Raw genomic sequence first — 19301 nt, 5'->3', positions numbered from 1 at the left:
ATGCTGCCATGAGGTGACTTTGTCACTGTTCTATATCCTGCACTATATGCAGTCTTATTTTATCTGCATAAAACTATCCTTCGTTTTCACAAGGAGCATGTTAGATTTGCTATTTACTGGTGCAAACTACAGACATTTTTTGATCCAGCTCTTGCTGAGAACAAAAGGAGGATCACAAGGGGAGCAAGAATGACAGTCCATAAATGCTGTAAATGTTCTGAGCAAAGTTTACTGATGGTTAGACAAGACTTCCCCCTTTTAAGTAGCACTATGGCTACCAAGCAACCTAATTGCCACTAGGAACGAAGTCATATTCCTCATCACTACCCACTGCTTTTGCAAACACAAAGTAAACTTAGAATGAAGGTCAAATCATTAATAGTCATGCCAAGTCAAATTTGTGCAGCAGCTGCAAAGCAGCTTGAGCCAAGGCATTGTAGGAATATCTGAAGATCACTATTGGAGCAAGAAGAATATTCTTTTTTCACTCTTCTTTTATAAACCAAAGGATCACAGCAAAAGTCCTCAGAAAGCCCTTCATTAGCTGTACTCCTGACGGGCAGAATAAGCTTGGACTTTAAGAGTCTAAAAAATCCTATGCAGAAGAATCAAAGTTCTTTATTTTAATCTTTTCTGATGTTTTATCTGATAAATGATTGTTAAAAAATTGATTCTTTTAAGGTCAGTCACTGTTGCTTCTTACCTTTCTTCTAAAGTTTCCAATAATATACTAGCTTTTTTTACATATCCCACCTGCTAAAACATGCTATCAAATTTATCCTTTCAAGAGAGGGGTTTTTTTTCCTACATGTTTTGAGAAGCACATATTGCTTGACCAGTGCTGAAACTAAACTATGACTTAACTTTCTGTATATCAAAAGCCATGCAGTAGAACAGAGTGAAAAGAAAAAAAGGTTGTAGTGTCCCAACAGTTAAGGCATTGGAGTTTTAATGTGACAGCTGCAAAATTCATACATAAAAACTGCAGTTTATTTTGCTAAAAAGAGTGAAGGGCTGAGTCAGCTGTGAAAGAATCTGAGTATCTGGCATTAGGGAGCCTTATATCCTTGAAACCAGAAGATCAAACCACTGTGACACTCCCTTGAGCAGAAAAGAGACAAAACAGGGAAGAAACCCATCCAACCACCACCACAGCATCTCTGCCCAGAAAACAAAAATATAGCAAAGCACTAACTAAAGTTTATTGAAATAAAAATGAAAAACTATTTTAAAAGCAAAAAGACAAATGTAGACCATTACATAATTTGGAGCGGAAAGGTCCTCTTGAGATTTCCTGGTCCCTCCTTCAGCTGAGACAGGGCTAAACTCAGCATTAAACTGAGCTGCTCAGCGTTTTGGTAGTAAACTGCCTTGTTTAATTGAAACAAATTGTAGTAGATGCAGACAAGATAACTGTGGAAGATCATATGCAATATAACTGAACGAATCTCTCATCCTGAAAGCATTTCTGATGGGATCAATTTGTCAGGATATTAGCTACACAGCAGAACTACAGAAAATAGCAACAGGATTTCTAAAACTCATATTACCATGGTACCTATTGATCTTCAAGAAACATCCTAAGCAAAAACATAGTATAAAAACCTAATTTCTGTTCCACAGAGACTGACATCTACGTGTAAGATACAGCAGATCAATATGGACAGGTTAGGGAACAACAGTGAGACAGTCATGGCCAACATGACACGCACAAATCACAGAAGATGGGAGTTTGACCTGCTGGCAGTTTTCTTTAGTCATCAATACATCTTAAAGTTGTTACAAGAGATTTGAGCAAGGACAATGTTTTGCTGTTTTGCACAGGTTTATAAAGTGCCCTTCTCACAGGCATTGGAGGAAGGTTATTCTTTCAAGGACTCCAGAAATCTTTGAAGAAGATAATCTCATTCTCCTGGAACATAATTTCCAATTAACCAAAAAAAAAAAAAAAAAAAAACCAAAACAAATCCCCAACTTACAAACAAAAAAACAACCAAGGAACAGAAGAAGACCGGTAATGATGTAGTGCTTATTCTAGAATCCAAATTCTTTACCTAAGGGTATACTTGGAGATTCCCAGAAACCTAAATTATCTAAACCCAGGGTTCCAACATTTAAATTTTCTCTGTTGTCCAAAATTTACCTCTTTGATAGATCTTTCTTGTTGATAGACGCTCCATCTACCAGCTGATCTATAGTCAGGAGTCATTTGGGAGGGGAACAGATAAGTAACAGATGGGGTGGTCACAAATTCAGAAGTTTTGAGACAGCTTGTCAATTTATAAGTCATTAAGTCACCCCTGGATACCTCAGTTTCATAAGGAAAATATAGTCAGTAACTGGAAAAGAGAAAAATAAAAACTTATTTTTGCTCTAGCAATGACTAGCAGTCATAGGTTTGAGGTTTTAGAGGACCTTTCAATAGAAGTTATGCTCAGCAACTCTGCAACTTCCGAAAGACCATTCTAGAAAGCTGTGGCTAACAATTCATGTTTCACTCACCTTGTGTCTTGATTTTCAGAGTGCTCGTGAAACAGAAGGGGCTGTGGACTGTGGGCGTGTCTGAAAAACCTGGTTGAGAGTCCTGTAAGAACAACGAATTAATTACAAAATCTGTGTTACTCCAGCTGAGGGACTCTCTCAGCATTCCCAGTTTCTGTAGGTTGCCTGACTCAAGTGTAGCACAACAGCTTCATATACAAACCAGATGAGAGCTGTACAAGTTACAGCAGAGACCATATCTAGGAAAACAAGAACCCAGAGTAATGGGTGATTTTCACATGCAGTATATCTAAATATAAGGAATACCAATCTCTTAACAACAACAACAACAAAAAAATACACAGGTAGTAAAGTTTCTGTTGTATTCATGAATAAACCAACCTCTCCTGAGCTACTGGGTTCAAAGTATGCAACTGCTATAAAAATATAAATGCATTGAAAGAAGTCTGACAGCATGGTCTGGAAAGCACTTCTTGTAAGAAGACTGTAGGTTACGGGCGGGTTTCGGGGTTCAGTCGGGACGGCCGGACGTAGACGGATGGAGAGATCTCTATAGGCAGGTCTTGGGACACAGTCGGTTTATTGTAAAGGCGTGGGTATAGGGGCACTGCTCAGAGCTGCTAGACTCAGCTCTGAGCAGGCCCAAGAGAGTAAGCAGGTGAGAGAGTAAGTGGGAGAGAGAGAGAGGGTGTAAGAGCAAGAGTGGAAGTAAGAGTAGAAGTGGAAGAGAGGAATAGAGAAGTAGTGTGAAGTGTCTGAAGTCCTGGTTACAATACAATAAATCATCTTCTGTACTGAATATTCTAATTGTCACTAACCAATCTAATACAAGATACAAATCCTATAGCATTTACATACAGCCTATAAGAGTTCTTATATTACCATAGGGTGTTACACCTTAACTTCTAAAAACTACTCTTTGGACCCCTTCTGCTGAGCGAGTAGGGTCTGCTCTGACCCTTGGACCTGTTTGCAAGCAGAGGGTATTGTTCCATCAAGGGGGGATTACTTCAGTCGGCCATACCATTGTTTTCTAGTTGTTCAGTAACTAAGACCTGGTATTTCAAAAGTGGCTTTCATTTCGATGTTGCCTGTAGTTTTCATATTCCCAAAATCTTTTGTCAGGCAATCATATTTCCAAGGTTTTCCTGTTTCATCCTCCCCAACAAAAACAAAGATAATAAATTGAAATTGTTCAGATTTGTTGAGGGAAAGAGGAGAAAGCTGATTCTTGAATTCTTAATCAAGTAACTGCAAAGAAATGGGAAGAATTATTCTCCATATCTGGAAAGGACAGAACAAGTACATTTCAGTTTCAAATAAGGAAAGGAAAGAATGTCATAGCTTTCTAAAGTTAAGAATAATAATATTTGGAAAGTAGTTAGTTATGGCAAACTTCGTTTACTGACACTGAGGGTATAGGTTAGACATATCAAAAGTGGGTTAGCTATAGTTAATCCTGCCTAAGAGTAGTCAAATGGATTGTAAGACTTTCTAAGGTCACCTTAGGCCTTCGAATCCTGTGATTTTGATCATTATTTTGAGTCAGTTTCAGGCATAAATTTTTGGTTACTAAAAGTTACTTTCCTACATCTGACCTAAATTCCAATTAAAATTGATCTTTGAGTAGTCCAAAGATATTTTCCACTGTCAATCACACATCTCAGCATGACCACAATTTTACCTTTAAGAAACATCATATCATGCTGAATTCTACATTTAGTTCCTGTCCTACTTTCAAAGTTGGTACAGTGCTTGTTCCTTACAGTTTTCTGTTTCTGCAGGTTAAGGTTACATTGATTTAAATTCAAAATTTGAGGCTGGAGCACATTCATGACAGAACTAAAACCCATCGGTTTACCAGCTCAATTTCCTGTGTTTCCAAGTAAAGTTCTCAATTTGAATTTGCCTGCAGTAACAACATTATTTTAAAATATTCAATAAGGATTTTAACAAACTACAATCACCCCTTGCTAAAAGACACTTTGTATATTCCTCTGTCCATCATATTACCAGTGGCACTCTTCTGATGAAATACTGCTACTGATACAAACATTGCTCTTTATTGCTTTTTCACTTTATGATAAGAACAAGTTCGAAAAGTTTTATGAAAGTTTGACTTGAGAACTTAAAGAAACTTGAGAGTTTGCTTAGACTAAAAGTGACTGAGGGTTCCCTTGCAATGTCAGGGAACCATGTGGCTCCTCCACAGCCCCCATTTACCATGAGCCCCAGGCTTCCTTGTGACAGACTAAGGGCCTTTGAACCTACTTTGTGTTACAGGAGAAGAGGAGAGTGTTGAGTCTTCAGAGTTCAATGTAGTTGAAAGTTGCATGTATAAGTTGCAAGTCCTACAGTTTTCATGAGTAAGTGCAACTAACATGGTACCTCTGGAGTAAGGCAAATAATCCTGGTACAGAGAAAAAGTTTGTGCTGGCATCACCCAGAGGAGGGGTTTTTTAAAGTTCTTCATGCCTGAAGCCATGACTTCAACATGTGGTTTAACTGGGTTCAAGGGAAGGAACAACACTTGTTGAAGAATGAAGCTGTGGTTATTTCAGAGTTATTTGGAAATTCGAAGAATGGTTTTAGTTGAGCACATTTTTTGAGGGTTTCATTTAAGGTTGGTGGAAATCATCTTCTGGCTGAAAGATGTAGCATCTGAATTATTCCTTACACAGGGGAACCCCAGCTGAATCTCATCTCCACTGGAGAGTCTTAAACCACATTGTAGGGAAATGCAGAAATGTCCATGGTATGAAGTACTGTGAAATAAAATGTTTTCACTTCCTGTTGCTGACCTTCTTTCACTGTATTCACACAAATGCAGTTTTTAATTTTGCAGGAAATTAGACCCTTGAGAGGTCCACTTAATTAGAAGGCATAAAATTTACTGCATTCTGCTATCATTTCTTTGTTAGGAGAAAGATTTCGTTAATTGAGAAATGGGGAAGAAATGTAATAACGTGTTTGACATCAATGTATAGACCTAGAACTGGCTTAAAATCAGATATTTTTAGAAAGCCACCAGGTGCAGCCACAAAAAAGGGTAACCTATTACTGTTAATGTAGAACTGGCACAATTTTAAATAATTTACAAAGCAAACAAATTTGATGGGCTAATACAGCAAACATTTTGGAATTAATTTGAGAAATACCATGGATAAGAACATGCAAGTAAAATAAGAGAAAAGGGTAGGTACTAGTGCTTCTTAGGAGCTTTTTCCACAAAGAAGCTTTAAAATCTTCTCTGCCATTTGCCAACTATGGAAGCAAGGGTTCTAATGCTCTGTATTTTTACCTCTCTGCATTGTATCTGAGATCATGCTGAAGTAAGTCAATTCCTTGGACATGAAGGCAGCAAAATAAAATTCTTAGATTAGCATGGAATATTTTGCATGAACTAAATACAAGGGTTTATTCAGCAAGATAAAGCAATTTTAAATCCAGTTCAAAGCAAACTAATCTAAACCAGTGTTTGGGGTTTGTTTTGCTTTATTTCCTGTTTGGCAACCTGATGGAGAGATGTGGTTTTTCACAGGACAATCTGGTGGAAGTAGCTCTTCACAGCTGCATCAAAACAAAATCCAAATTAAAAATCCAATTCTGTTCTAGGATGCCCACAATTATTCTTTGCATGGCAGCACATGAAGCAGTACAGCATGGGAAAATGAAGGTAACGGTGATGGGAAGTAATGCAAATCTTGTTTCCTTTTTCACAGTTGCCTGAGAATAAGCTGAGAAGTCTAGCTGTCACCTGGCTATGGCAAAGAGTCAAACACTAGACAACACCTAGATGTGAGATATATTCCTTCACCATACCACTACCTGAATTTACAGCAATTTTCATTTTCCTGATTTCAGATGTTTTGGAAAAGGAATACAGGAACAACTTCTTTCTTTTTTTAAAAATTTTAACTTTAGGCTTGCATTTTCTCTCTTCTGCCCTGTTTTGATAGCTTTTTTATTCTTCTTCTGCCTGAGTAGCAGGTGCTTAATTCTGATATAACCAGCATTCAGTGAGAAACAACTATTCTCAATGTAGTTCTCACCTCTTTAGGTGAGACAACTAGACAAAATTTAAAATCTTGTAGGTAATTTCAATTCAAAAGAGAAATTGGTGTTAGATACAGAAAGCAACAACATTTGGATTTCCTCCTTCCACACCTCAGAAAATTACAATAGTCTGCCTTCTGAAATATGGCAGACATCTCTCTACTGTTTTCTTGCTCAGAGCTATGAGCTTCTTTTAGTCACTGTCAATCAAAAGTAATAAAGAATGATAACTGACATATTTTGAGATGCCCTTCTGTCTTACTGTTTTCATGTGCTGCTTTTCCCAGATTGGCCCATTCTTCTCTAGCAGCGCCTGTCAAAGTCACACTGTCAAGAGTTCTTTATTCCTGAGCAAATTAATATTTCCCCTTCATTTTTTGGAAGATATGAAGGAAGTACTCTGTGCACCATTACAGCTATATTAAGTGAAGATCAGTATGTAAGCCCTCAAGCTCTGCACTGGTAAACAGTAAACTAGGTATGGGAAATTGTCTCTCTGGAATAACAGCTCCCATATTGATCACACAGTTTGGGTGCACTGCCCCAGCACATCTGATCTCATTTCCCAAGAGAAATTGATACTTATTTCCTATGGAGGCGTTCAGGCCGAACCTGAAGTACCAGGGACAGTTCAAGTGCTTGTGTTGGCTCCCTGAAGCCAATACCACAGCTGGTATCCAGAGAAGGGTGAAACCAGTCACTGCACCACTACCCTTATACATTGCAACTGGGCTGCACTGATGGCCCAGTGAATTCTTCTGGAAAGAAAAGTACACCACAGTACATCACCACATGACAGACTCACATAATAACCAAAAGGGCACCCGCTGCACTGACACTTCCTGCAGACTCCAAAGAGGAGAGAGGCTGTGGAAAGCAGCATTGCAGAGGCCCCTCACTCACTGCATAGCCAAATTGAGTGGAAGAGAAGTGGCTTTGCAGAAGCCAGAGCTATGCAGGTAGAGTGGGATGAATGGGAAAAGTGGCCTAGAAGCCATATCTGTAACTACTCCTGAACGGCAACCACAAAACTGTGTGAGAATGAATAAAACATTTGAAAACAGCAAAGGTGGAAGCATCAGGCCAGCTGAGGTGTGTCAATGGGTAGCTCATCAGAGACATTGAAGACCACCTGTATGAGTTCACCATGTCAGTGCACCCATCCCAAACAACAAAACTGGCAGAGAAAAGCAGAACAGAGGTGTATTGGGTCTGACTGAGGTAAAGTTAATTTTTCCCTTAGCAGCCCTCACAGTGCTGTGCTTCGAATTGGTAGCTGGAAGGGTATTGATAACACACCAGTATTTTGGCTACAGCTGAGCAGTGCTGTCCCTCTAATATTCCTTCCTCCCATCAAGGGACTGGGAGTGGGCAAGATCCTGGGAGGGCACACAGCCAGGCCAGCTGACCCAAATTAACCAACAGGATATTCCATGCCATGTAATGTCAGCTCAGATATAAAAGCTAAGGGAGGGAGGAGGAATGGGGGAGCATTTGTTATTCTTCAGTGTTTGTCTTCTGCGCAACCACTATGTGTGCTGAGGCCCTACTTCCTGGGAAGTGTCCAAACATCGCTCACTGATGGGAAGTAGAGATCAACTTTTCCCTTTGCCTATGCATGCACAAACTTTTGCTTGTGTGGGAGACAGAGGAGTAGAAACTCCTGCAATTAAAGGAGGCTTTGATTTACAACCCTGGAAGAGACTAGGTCTGGCTTAATTGACAGAGATTTGTGGACTTTAAGCAAAAGGATTACAAACTTGTGTTCCTATCATTATAAGTAAAATTGTACACTGGGTGTTTTGGTGAAGAGTTTTAGAATAAAATAGTGTGATTTTATATAGTTTAAGTTAAGAATGTAGATGGTATAAGAGAGACAACTGTGTGTACGTGACATGAGAAGTTATTGGTAAAGACATAGCTGCATTGCAGTGAGAAGTGCGACAGGTGATAGGTCATTAATCTAAAACAAAGTGTCATTTTAAGTATCTATTGGATTAGAAAGTTATAAATTACAATGTAACTCTAAATCTTGTGACTAGTCGCCATTACTCGGAGGTGTTGTAAAATCTCACGCCTCGACTGATGCGTTTGTTATTTTAAACAATAAATTTGTGTAGTTGCATAGTCCCATCCCTTAAAGTTATTTTCCTCCGACACATGAAAGCGCGAGAAACGGACATGCTTGTTTCTTTCTTTTGCTTTAATAAACTGTCTTATCTCAATCCACTGGTTGTTCTCCATCTTATTCTCTCCCCTGTCCCACTGGGAAGAGGAGTGACAGAGCAGCTTAGAGGGCTCCTGGCACCCAGCCAAGGTCAAATCACTGTAACGGGGGCAGTCGGTGTTCCAAGCGGAACAGTGCAGCCAACATGGACTTATTGCCAGGAAACACTGGCTTCTTGGCCTTCTGGAGTTCTCAGAGTGTATCAAATAGATATGTGGATAAAAGAAATCAAGCAGACTCCTTCTAAGAGATTTTTAAACAGAATTCTACCATTAAATAAAACAGTTGACACAGGACTGGAGGGGGAAAAATATTTCACAGCTTAATATGAATCAAAACACAAGGCTTAATGAACACTTCTCAGGATAAAGAGGAGTCAGCTCCTCTCAAGTTCCCCAGGGAATTATGCTGGTTACAGCTTCATTCAGCTTTCTTTATCAATGATCTGAAGAAACTGCTGTACTGTGAAACCTGCAAGCCTGAAGCAAGTTCCACTCTTGGAGATGGCCCAAAGCCAAGTCACTGGCCCAGAATGCCAAAAAGTCTTGACAAACTTTCTAAGTGGGTAAAAAGGTGGCAGATGAGTTCACAGAAAATGTGCAATAAGGAAAAACTATCCTAAATCTTGCATACACAATGCTGCATTCATAAAAACTCAGTTGTAATTTAGGATGATTTTGGATTCATCACTTGAAGTTATCTGAAATCATTGTACAGCAATAGCCTAAAAAAGCCAATAAAATATTGGACATCAAGAGAAAAGTGTTCAGAGCAGGACATCACTGTGCCATTTTAAGAATTTTTTCCATGTCCACATTGGGACTGCTATGCCTAGTTCTGGTTTCTGCATCTGAGGAAGGAGATGGAACTAGAGAAGGTGCAGAGAAGGGCAACTAGACAATCAAAGGAGATAAAGACCTGCTTTGTGAGAAGAGATGTGAAAGGCTGTGAGTCTTCACTATGAGGCTAAAGAGGTCTTAAGGAATCATGAAGGCAGGGGAAAATCTGAAGACAAAACTGCTATTCACAAAATCTTGCAATTAGAGAACTAGGTAGTGCTTGTTGAAACATTAGTAGGAAACTTACTGAAAACAGGAAAAATACTTCTTTACCCAGTGAGCATTAATCTTATGGAAGACAGGAAGACATGGAAAGGAAATGATATCATCACACACACAAAAAAAAGGGATAGACTGATTCATGGACCGCAATACAAGACTAAAATGAGAGAGGTTGGGATGTAGCATCTAACATTCCTGATACAACGATTGGTAGTGCTAGGTGGCTAAAAGGGGAGTGAATGCTAAACATGACAAACTGAGTCTGCCTTGTGCTGCGCAACGTAAAAGAAATATGAGATATAGCCAATCTTTTAGTAGGTTGTGCAGTATTAATCAACCAATAGATGAGATACTTGTGAAAAGTTGTAATACAAATTCCTCCTCCCCATTTCATGCCTTTTCTTCATTAACTCTTTAGTGACATCTGCCCCCATTTTTGACAGTGGTTATATATGCTCTGTAATGCCTTCTTGACTACTTTAGGGCTGGTAGGTTTGATCTACTACTAATAAAAAGGGAAATAAAAACATCTTTAGAAGATATTCAAATAATGGTAACAGCACTAAATAAGGTTGTCAATCCATCTTAACCCAGAAATAGATGTTAGTAGTAGGGGTTGGCATCTGCTCAACTCCAAATTGTCAGAAGGTGTTTAAGTGTGCCACACTGTACTGAAGCTGACAAAATTTGAATATTTTGTTCCCAGAAGAGATGTCAGCAAAGAGGAAAGAAGCAGGAGCTGCTCAGAATCCCAAACACAGAACCAGAAACACTGAATTTGTAAATTCAGTCTATTCTACACTACACTACTACTACAGTACTACTTCTACACTTCTACACTAGTCTGGAACCTCTTATACAGACCATTTCAACCCTGCCCATCACTTTGATAATGTTTAAAACAGTTTTCTTATAGTAAGTAGAGAAGGAAAACACATGGAGTGAGGTGAGAAATGCAGAACTTTGAGACTATGAGACTGCAGGGTACACCCTTGCTGATGTTTGACTGCTCTTTTGGGATTTACCATATGTCAGATATGAGACTTCACAGGACACTGAAACTAGTAGTTTTTACCCTAATTCTCTGTGGGAAGTCTACAAAACCATCACATACATGAAAATCGGATGTGTCAGGGAACACAGGTACTCTGGTGGCCATCAAAGCTGATACACATAACCACAGGTCTTTTAGTGGAGAGAAAAAGAGAAATGGTTGGTTGTTTACACCCTTCAAAACCATAATATGACATATGCAGCACCAATAGAAACTTAAGTGTTGTAGCTTCATTTTCATTTCCCTTAATTAATAGAATCATCTTACTTTTAACATCTTCACTTGGTCAGATTAACAAACGAGAGTTTCTTACTAACTGGTTATGATTTTGGTCTGCCTAAATTACATTGAAGCTTTAAGCATGTACTGTCTACTTTCAATATAGAAATCTATTCTGATTAAAAGTAACTAGTTTCAGCAGAGAAGCCTGAATATCAGTGAAAAACAGTGGAATTTAGCCACTTGAATCAAAGAAGTCTGCTTCTTAAGTGCTTTTATGTGTTTTCTAACAAGATTTAATTATCAATTGCTTTAGACATAATGTTTAATTATTTTAAAATTTAAATGCAGTAAAATATAAATGTACAGCAGCAACATACTTTTGAAAAAGATCACGTTCAACACAGATTTTAGGTATAACCCCTTCTTTTGTATGTAAAGTTCAGCTTCAATGCCAGGAAAAAAATAGTAATAATAAGGGCTTCATGTCTGAGAATGAAAAACTTCCCATCTTTATATTTAAATTTTGCTACAAGCATTCTAGATTCAAGAAATGGGGGGGTTGTTCCTCCCCTCATCTTTTTCATGCCAAAATTAATTTCTAAAATTTAGCATGCAGGACCTGTAATTATTGCTTTTCCACAGATTGTGTATGTTATAAGGCATTACCAGAACTTTGATCTTCTACTCCGTGCGAGCAAATCCACCAAATGACTTCTGATAAGAAAATAATATATTTCACCGCGAGGGGGTGCTGATGGCAAACCAACAGAACTGTTTTGTCTGATACCTGTGTCCTCATCTGATTTTTCTGTGTGAAAACTTCAGGTTCAGATTAGAACATCATCGCAAAACACAACAGACCAGACATGTTTGGTCAAATTTGGCCAGCGAAATCCTGAAAAAAAAAATATTGAAATATTCTATACATTTGCATTTAGGAGAACAAGGATGCTATGTAAATAATGGCTCAGAAATTTCTTAAGTGCTGATATACTATAATGCCTTTAGCACTGTTTCTCATAAATTCCCATTTACATTTATGCAGTCAACTGATAAAATAAGGTCTTTTATTAGTTCTGGGCTCTTGGTGAGTAGGATGTACAGAGGAGGAAGAAAAATGCAGAAACAGTTGGGGGGGGGGAATGAAAAATAAAGCTTTATTTCTCCCAGCAATTTTAGTTTTGGAAGCTGTTCAATACTAAAATTAGGTCAAAACCTAAACTGAGGTAACTGAAAGAGACAAAGTTAAGATATTGTTTTACTGTTAACATGAAAGATCATCCACAAGAATCAAAGGGTAAAATGACTATGAAATATCTAAATAATGCCTATCTAATCACCAGTGTGATTTTGAAGCTTGTACATTAGTGTGCAGTTCAGGAAAAGATAAATATTTCAAAACAAAATTTATTGGTGAAAGAGGACAAGATGGTTTTTTTCTGGTTCTACCATTAAGATCTTTTCCTTGGCATTCAAAAAAGTTATCTATGTCCTATTTTTCTTAAAGTATTAGAGTCACTTTGCTGCTGCAATGCTGTTTTCAGTTGGTATTTGTAGTCTTTGGAGCCACTGACTTGACACTGGAACTAGCAAGTCCTCATGATTTGGCCAATTTACATAGCTTCTTGAAAAGAGGAGAGAAAAATAACTTTAAACTTCTAACTGCAAACTAAAGCTCTCACCTAGAAAACATGGAAACTGTCCATTGAAATTGAATGAGCACCACATGTTACTGTGAAAGCAGGGCTCACAACTGAGCTGTGGATTAGCTCTCCAGCCTGGTGCTAGAGTAGAGAAAGAACTAAAAATGGGATTATTTACAAGACAAAGCTGCTTCAAAGCTATGCAAGGACCTGCAGCTGGCCAAAATTTGAATTGTATACAAGCCCCTTCAGAGAGAGGTGAAGAGAGTACTACAGTGGTTTAGGGTATACTGCTTTGTCATCTACCCTGTTCCACTTGGAACACCACCTGCTGAAATGGGAGCAGTACTTTCCTGGGGAAAGGAGAGAGAGATAGGTAGGATTTACTAATAACTGGCATGAGGTTTATATGAATATATATGATCTGAATTATCTGGGTGTGTGGAAGCAGACTAGCATTCTGGTCATTTTTATCATGATTTGCTAGCAGCAGATGGGGTTCACTAAGAAGCCTTTTTAAAATATTGAAGTCATTTCTCTTCCCTGCTGCAATAAAGTTTGGATCTGACATTTGTAGTCTATAGGTCAGATCCTGAAGGGTACAATCACACACTTGCAAGAATATCTGGCCACTTCACTGTATGAAGAAAGAGTCCAGTTCCGTAAGTCTTGTGGAACTAAAGTCCCTATCGGGACTTCCTTGACAGCTGCTTTTAAGAATGAAAGGCATTCAAGTCAGATTGGACTAGTTTTCTGCAGGTTTGTAGCTTCCTATGGAAAGAGAACTTAGGGCTCTAAAGCTGTATCTAAAATATCCTGCTTTTCTAATGCTACCATTACATACTGGTGCCTGTATCGTATTATTGAATGCATGTCATATTCATATAGATTTGTATCAGACTGTTTTCCTTGTCTAAAGTCAATTGAACTGATTGAACTGAGCCCAGAGAGACCATCAGTAACTGGGAACTTGCTATTGACAGCTCAGTCATCATTTCAGTCTGCTTGAAAAACAGTCACAAAATTTTGGTGGCAGTGAGCTGGATGGGAATGAGTAATGAAATCTGATACTTCTTATATGCAGAAGGATAAAGAATGTATGTACACTGTATGCACCAAAACTGAGCATAGTCTGTGACTAAGATGTATTGATGGGCAAAATCACACTTATTTCCCATAATACTGATAACAGAAAAGTATAATGATACCTTACACATCTTTTCACAGCTGATATTTGTGAAAACATAGGTCTTTCACCTTTCTTCCACTCCTCTTCCAACCTGCCCTTCCCCATTAGTCAGGAATTAAATGAGCTACAAATTGTCTCCTTTACTGCTTAAGGGTTTTGGGACCTCTTACCCTGTCACAGTCCTTTTCATTGCCCAGTCCCACAGTGGGATTTGCAGGCTCCAAATAGCCCCACATATGCTGTAGTTCTGCTCCACCGTGCTCCAGGATTTTCTTAAGAAGGCATAGGAGTGGGATGACCAAGAAGAGGACAAACACAATTCCTTCCTCTATGCTGCTGCTCCAGCAGCAATTGGTGGTGAAGAAAAGGGAAGAAAGGGATGCTTCACAGAAGCAAAAGCATTCAGGGTTTGCAATGCTGTGTGGAGTAGTACTGATAATGTCAACACTAATAATGCTGGCACCTCCTCAATGTAATCTGGATTGGGAACAGTGAAAATATATACTGAGCATCAACAGAATAATGTAGTTCTATGCATCCACACATGAGGAAATCCAGAAATTCAAATCTGCCCTTTTTTCTCATTCCAATACATTGCCATGTATAAAACGTATGCTCTGTGCACTTCTGTAGCACTCTTGCGCAGGTAAAGGGGACATCTGCAAAACAAAAAGAGAGAACAAACTCTCCATATGTAGTAGGCCTGACTGTAACCATCATTTCTCTTGCTCCATCTCATAGAGAAAAGGAATTTGAACCAGATCCCTTTATCACATTTCTGTTTGTCAATATGTACACATACTTCCTGCTAAGGAAGGATGCAATTCACCATCTCTTTAGGCTGCTTGCCTTAGCCTACCAGTTTTTCCCACTTATATCTCTGTTCCATCTCAAACAGGTAAGTTTCTATTTATTCAATATTCTGTTCATTTGATTTTCTTTTTAAGTTTGTAAGATGAAATAAAAGCATAAGTGATATTATTTCTGTAATTCAACTAAAAGTAAAATAAACTAGAAGTCTTTTATTCTAGATGCAAACAATTCATTGTGCAGTTGTATTAAATTAAATAGTAAGTTACATCATTTTGTTTCCAGGGTGCATATCTATATGTATTTATCTGATTATTTCTTCTAGAGCTGGATATATGCATAACAGTGTGTAGTGGTTTGGTTCAAAATATCCATTACTTACTTCAGATTAGCACACAGGCCAAAGCTAGACACACACTACGTTCTTTTCACCGATGGCTCCTGTCGAATCGTAGGGATGAAACGAAAGTGGAATCCGTGAGCTGGAGAGCCAAGGGGTGATCAGCAAGACCCACTCACCCTTCAATTGTCCCATTTGGGCATAGTGCAGTGATAGGGAATACAACATCAAGTCACCCCAAGACACAGTGATATGCAAGTGACACGGCAACAAGGATAATTGTCCTTACCTGGTTAGCACCACATACATTTCTGGCCATCTTAAGCAAAAAATTGTATGGACTTCATCCAGTTTGTTAGAACCTTTTTATCTCTAAAGCAGGGTGAAAGCAGCAAGACTCATTAATTTCATTCTGCTTTCTAAACTAAAATCTAGACAGCAATTATCTGCTGGATCTACACTAATAAACTCTGACACAGGTGCAGCCAGATCACTGAACATACTTACAAATCACAAGATCATCCTGATCCAGCCCACATGAGTTAGTCATAGCTGCCTTAGAGAAAAATAAGAGAAGGATACCTTGAGAAAACTAAGTCAGTAAACCTGAAAGAGAAACTTTTGTTAAAAAAAAGCCCAAAACCACCAAAACCAAAAAAACAGCCAAACAAACAGAAACGCACCCACCACCACCCCCAAAAAAGCCCAAACAAACCAGTCCAAGACAATCTTGACCGGGACCTCCGTTGTGAACAGTGTGGTATAGGAGGCCACATTTAGGTTCATACACACTTCCCCAGTCATGCCTGTGCACTACAGACCCCTCCAGATTCTGACATTTAATTCATTCTCATGAAAACAAGGAGTCAGTATGTCTGTGTAGCCCCAGTCTCAGAAGTACTTTTAGATCCTTCTGATTAGAACCAGGATTGTGCTCCTGAACTGAATTAGACAGTCAGGAGCACAATCCTTGACTGTCTGCCAGAACAAAAAAAAAATTAAGACATATTGTGAGAAGTTTGCAATTGAAATTATTAATGTGAGCCTAATTAAATAATTAGGGAACATTTTACATTTCCAAAATAAAGAATGAAAAAGAATTAAAGAGGGAAAGATCCTATTTGTGAAACCTGAAGATCCTTACAGAAATGAAGAGAAAATGAAACAGTGGGAAAACTTGTACCAGTATTAACTGCCAGACCTTGCAAACAACACAGAATTCCACAGCAGGATCAGCACATCTTACCTAGAAGGTAGCCTCTTTAGCTTGAACTGCTGTTCACACATGATGGTCTTGTAAGGAGTGCTCTTTGATTTTTGAATCAAAGAACTTTCCCTTGACTCTCTGACAGCTTCAGGACACTACACCTAAGTTATACCTATTCTAATGCAAATTTCCTCCTCCTCCAACTTGCTAAATCTAACCCGAATTCTGGTATCTTATTCGCCCATCACATCTGGATATTTAAGAGGACAAAAACCACTTGCAATATATGAAGAGTTTTATTCCTCATGGCTCTACCTTGCCAGAGGCAGCAAGGAACAGTTATATAAAGAGTGTTCTCAAGTGTGAAACAACGTCCTCAACCACCAGTTCAGGCTGCCTCTAAGCAGCAGGGGCTCCCACAGCTTTAGTGCCATGGCTAAACTGGTGAAAATCGACAAGATGTTCACCCAGAAGAGACATGCTGAAACTGAAAATTAAGAAAAATTGCAACTGAGGACAAAAATGGCATAAATTGCTCTCTGATTAAATGCTCTTGAAGTTAATGGAGAATTTTTCCCAGCAGTCAAGGACTGGAAGTATCATCCTAAATCTTTTTTTGGTCCTTATTGTTGCTAGCTTTTCACCAAGAATAAAAAGAAAATATAGAAGTATTTCCAATAATGAATTTAACTTGCTTTTTTCAATATAGTTTCTGTAAGTAGTTAATATCCTTGAACATATTCATTTAATTAAATGTATTTATTACTTTAATTTGCTCAACAGAAGCTGGCAAGAATTATTTCATTTAATCTCTAGGCTGCACACCCACACACACTTTCCTGCAAGAATTTTAGATTTAATGTCAGAAACCTGAGATCTTTTTAATTGCAGAGGGTCATGAATATTGTTTCTCCCCTTTAACTGGCTCCAGTCATCAAAAAAGTGTTGAGGGAAGCAGCTGGGACTGGGAATCTCTCAGGAATAGAAAAGCAGGACTAGGGAATGGTAGTAAATTTACATCTCTGAGTGATTTGAGGGTAGTAAAGACCTTCCTAGGAAGCTGAATCCATTTTAAGATGGCATGCATACATAGCTGCATCCAGAATTTAATTTCTGAAATGGATTTTTTTCCTGTAACAGTCATGAAAACTTTTGACCTCTGCTGTTTAAAGGCTCTGGCGCAGGGACCATTTTGCTGTTCTGATCATTCCTTGCACAGATACTGTAATCTCTGTCATTCATTGAAATATGAATTTTCTTTGTGTTCCTGAATGTTGTCTTTAATCACTTAAAAAGTGAATCAATCAATCCTGTTACATTTCACAGTTACATTTTTGAGAGTGTTTTTAACATTAGTAGCTCTTTCTACAATGCAAGGGTTTTTGTTCATTTATTAATTAATTTGTCTCTGCTCATACCATGGCATTTTAACAGCCTGTTCTGCAAAGCTGTGATATTACATTATTGGATGGTATTTCTAGCAGTTGTAGAAAACTCGCATGAATCTTCAGTTAATTTTTGAATACATTTGCTAAAAGCCTTGATTCACTTGTAATTTAGAAGACTGATTTGCAGCTGACAATAAGACAGATCAGGTACCCACAAATGCCTAATAAACATCCTTATGGCTCCCAGAGGAAGACCCATTATCAACGAACCTTAAAAAGGAACATTCAAAAGGCTCTGATGGTGACCTAGGGTGGATCTCACCAGGCTGCAGTGTGGGAACAGACCTGCTCCTGGGAGGCTGTGGAGAAACCTTGACAGAAGTAAAAATATAAGCAGCAATTTCTCTCCTGCTATGGTAAGTAACTATGGCCTATCAGACCAAAGTGAGTCCATAGGACTGCTGGCTCTTATGTGATGGACACAGGCAGTGAAGGGGTTACCACGTTGTATTTTTTCCCCATTGCTGTAAATGTGGCTGGCTAAGGATTCAGGAAATATTTGCTATAGTTCTATGCCAGCACCTGATTGTGAAAGTCTGATTAGATTGAATTACCGAATGTATTGTCTGGTTTGCATAATAGAACAAAGAAAGGACACACCCTTCTCCTAATCCTATACACAGTCCAGGTGCTGTATTGCCACACTGAACAGATTTGCAGGTTTTCTACTTTCATTTACTACCCTTATTGGATGAAAATATAGGTTGTACTTAAAAAGTGTGTCACCACACTAAGTATGACTCTAGCTTCAGCGCTATTTTCTTCTAGCCAATCCTAAGGTTATCTACCCCCAAGCTATCATGTTGTTACCCATCAATGCACCATTTACCAACCGCAGTGTAAATCACTGCTCTCCCAGCCTAGACAAACCCACAGCAGTAGTCCAAGGACACCTACCTAAACCTCAGCCTGGCTTTATTGTACTGTGACAATATTAAATATAACTCAAGAAGAGATTTTAATTTTGCCAACTACAGGAAAGTCAGAAATAAACTGCAAAACATTCAAAAGATTTTACTTTCCCACTGGTTGCTTTCAGCCTCATTCTCTGTGGCATGAGCACGGTCGGAACGTGTTTTCACAGACGACTCTTCTGTTTGGACTTGGATACATGTGAATGGATTGTGCCAGTTCATACAGACACACCTCTCATGCGCTGGGGAGTTGGGCATTAACCTATCAGGTACTTGATGAATATAGTGAGCCTGTTAGTCCATCCTGCAGTTTCTGCTGCAAAGTGCCCTGCTGCCTCAGTGGAGCTGCTACTTTTGTCTCTCTCATTTGTTTAATATTTCTTGCTTCCTGTCTCATAAGGGCAGAGCTGTGTCTGCTGTGATAACACAGATCAAACATTTTTGAAACAATGAAGAAACCCAAATGTGCAATGATTTATTTTCAATATATGTGATTCACAGTCAGAGGACTAGGAAGTGGCAGGTACAAGTGTTAAACTGCAAGATTTGAAGTGTAGCGTGCTTTATATATCTCGAACGCAAATGACAAATGAAGCTGGGAAGCTGCAGCATCCTGCAGTGAGTACCA

At 38.7% G+C, this 19301-nt stretch overlaps 1 protein-coding gene across 5 annotated transcripts in view; it reads right to left on the bottom strand.

The window, feature by feature from the left end:
* The window catches only part of SOCS6 (suppressor of cytokine signaling 6), a 125150-nt gene that overhangs the window by 57521 nt on the left and 48328 nt on the right, over positions 1-19301 (bottom strand). For 4 of the 5 annotated variants that reach the window (XR_006016738.1, XR_006016741.1, XR_006016737.1 and 1 more), the window contains exons 2-6: positions 15612-15660; positions 15147-15205; positions 14125-14613; positions 11910-12746; positions 2503-2584 (exon numbers count right to left, since the gene is read on the bottom strand). The gene's annotated coding sequence lies outside the window, so the exon portion shown is untranslated. The remainder of the gene's footprint in view (positions 1-2502; positions 2585-11909; positions 12747-14124; positions 14614-15146; positions 15206-15611; positions 15661-19301) is intronic. The other variant, XR_006016742.1, reaches the window with a different exon arrangement.

This window comes from Corvus kubaryi, unplaced genomic scaffold (assembly GCF_017639235.1).
Source record: "Corvus kubaryi isolate FWS band 111438036 unplaced genomic scaffold, C.kubaryi_AGA036_p1.0 132, whole genome shotgun sequence".
Classification (NCBI taxonomy): domain Eukaryota; kingdom Metazoa; phylum Chordata; class Aves; order Passeriformes; family Corvidae; genus Corvus; species Corvus kubaryi.
This window is presented reverse-complemented; position numbering and strand designations above follow the sequence as displayed.